This window comes from Mastigoproctus giganteus, chromosome 2 (genome assembly GCF_048544385.1).
Source record: "Mastigoproctus giganteus isolate SK-2022 chromosome 2, ASM4854438v1, whole genome shotgun sequence".
Lineage (NCBI taxonomy): Eukaryota > Metazoa > Arthropoda > Arachnida > Uropygi > Thelyphonidae > Mastigoproctus > Mastigoproctus giganteus.
In genome coordinates, this window is record NC_143576.1 from 253,133,682 (window position 1) to 253,136,743 (window position 3,062).

Below are 3,062 nucleotides of genomic sequence, written 5' to 3' on the forward strand. Positions count from 1 at the left end.
CTTGGCACAGTTGGTATAATCACCTACATCCCTACGGCGGGTGGAACAGACCTCAGTTCGAATCCAGTCAATGACACGAGGAATTGTTATGGGCCTTTATCACAATTCTACTAAGTTAGTCGGTCTCAGGCGAGAACATCATGGTTTTTGTATGCCGAGAACTTGGATATTTTGTCCAGCAGCAGCAAATGGACCCATAACATGCGCAATTTATAGTATTACATTATGGTGCAATATGGCCTAAGTTGCTAATGGGCCTAAATCCCTACAACCATGGTGAAGAAACCCACTCTCATCAAATGGAAGAATGAAGCCAAGTTTCTGTAAAGATTAAGATGTCATAATAATTTGAAAATAGGCAGCCAGTTAATTTCGGTAATTCCTTAGACGGACTTTGACTGCTTTGCAGGTATTTGGGAGATGAAGTACGACAATCGGCGTGTTATGTCAGCTGTGTTTTGGAAACAAGGTGAATGGATTGAGTTCCTAGTTTTGCTAGAATCCTTGAACACATTAATGAGGCTTCCTTCCCGTCAGTTTTCTATATTTGAAATAATTTCTCTTTTATCAGCTCTACACTGAGCGCTAGAATTGTAAGTAGGAAACTTGATTGTCAACACCTTAACTTCAATGTAGCGTTCTTCTTTGAAGTAGCTTAATATACTCTGTTCGATAGTTCTTGTTTCATCTCAGATATAAATTTGCTAGCTATAGCCCCAATTCAAATAGCCTTTTGTGGCCCATTTCTCCGATCTCTGGCAGGATTCGAACCCAGACCTCTAAACGAATTAAAAAGGCGAAGCCATTATGCTACGCTGTCACAAAGGCCGATGTAGAGTATTTCACTAAATATATTCAATTGAAACTGAAGTGTAATTTTTAAAACATCGTGTAATCTTGTACTCGTGTTCCCATACAAGTTTTCAAAATTTTCAAATCAAACGAAAAATTTATTATTTTTTATTGTCTGCATCATTTACTGTTTTATTACGTTAATAATACACTCTGAAATAAAAGTAGCCTAACATCCTTTGATGAATATATAGAAGTTATGAATAATTATAACTAGGAAATCTGTCACCAGAGGGTGTCGAATTTTACAGACGATAATCTGAAAGGTTTTATTTTCAATAGTTCTATGAAAAGTATTGATTTTACGTTGGCCACATGATTAATTTAATGATAATATATTATTCTTTGAGTTTCTTCTCGAATTTTGTAAAAATGTGTTAATTTTTTACAAGTTCACCTGTTGAAATTATAGCAACAGTAAAATTGCAGGTCAGCAGGTTTACTAATTAATAATATACAAAAAGAGCGTTGAAAAATGCACATTTGAGTAATATTAAATGCTCACAGTTGTGTTTTAATATTCAATCGTTGTAAAATGAACCGTGTGAGACGTGGAATGCCACTGGACAGTTGTATTTCCGGTCATTTGCAAACATAAGTGGACCACGGCGCTGATTAACCTATTGGCCTACCTACGAATTGTAGCGAAACTCCAAGCGTTTCAGCCCGGTGGCGGGCAGGTTAACAACGCCAGACTCACGTGCGTGTTTGAGTCATTAGTTTGGGAACGACTCCGCGCCGTACGGTGATGAGATAATAGAGGACATCCTCGCTATTTGCACGCCCTTCCTCTGCCTACTTCCTCATTAAGCCTAACGATCCTTCCATGTTCTCGCTCGAGATCTTTGGTAGCACTTTTTCCGGCAGTACCAAAAAATCCCACTAGTAACTCCAGGGAAGAAAAGAAGGGACGAACCGAAAAAAAATTTACAGGGGGGGGGGGGTTGGATTTTAAAGATAAACGGACTTTATAAAGTGCTCGATGTGCAGTAGGAAGCTAATTGAAGGCTGGGAACATTAATTAGCAGGTAAGCGCATAGATGTTCACATTAATTCGTCAGTACAAAACTGCTCATGATTACGTATATATGGACAGTTTTATACTTAACTAAAATAAGTAATTAAACTATTAAAATGTAGCGTGTCAGTCAATATTTAATATACAGTGCTCTTACCGCGATGACCTTGAATCAATCATCTTTTAACAAATTTGTTTTCCTTAATTAATTGTTTATTCCGGCACGAGATGGCATCAGAATCGCATGTCTTCTGCTTGTTGCATAACATGCTGCGATGTATGAAATGTTTATTTTTATTTTTTTTTTTTATTAATTAACTAGCCGAAAATGGCCCAACTTTCTTCCCAAGATGTATTGCTGTTTTCGATCAGGTTTAGGAATAAGGGAAAGGAAAACGTTATTTTTATTATATGCATTAAATAGATGCAATTATTTTGACAGAAGAAACTAACTGAGCTTTTATTCTGTCATGCTTTTAAAAATTAATGAATGCAACATTAAATTCTAGGCTTCTTCAAGAATAAATCAAGAAACTAAATTAATTATGAAGACCTACGCAATATAATAACTGAATGCTGGTAATTAATTTCGTGATATATTATAACAGAAACTTTTAATTTTTTGAAATAGGAAGTTAATTTAGTTCTTTGGTGTATAAAGCTCCAGTGATAACTTTAAAATTTTTTATCATTCCAACGTTTTTAAATAATAAATAATTAAAATTAAAATTTTAATTATGTCACCTTCCTTGCTGATTCTTGTATCTTTTCATTTGTTAGGGATGATTCTCCAAAAGTTATATTACCATATTTAATAAAATGGGTAACGAAATTTCTTTGCCAAGTTAAAATAACTTAACTAACTAAATGTTATTATGCATGCAATAATATTATACCTTTTATTTGAAATGCACGGAAATGTAATTATTATCGTGCAGTGCTGCCACCTGGGAGGTAAATCGACAAACAAAACTGACCACATGGGACTTTTTAGCATAATCGTCGCAAAACGTTTTTCTTCAGACTCGGTGAGTGTGAATAAAATTTAGCCCCTCCCCAGCTGGGGAGACATTTTTACTCACTAAACTGTGTACTCGCTTGTAGATAATTAAAGTCGAATTAAACAGGAACCCTTGAAATTTTTCAGTAATAAACACTTTATTTATTACACAATTCAAGATTTAGTTCGAAT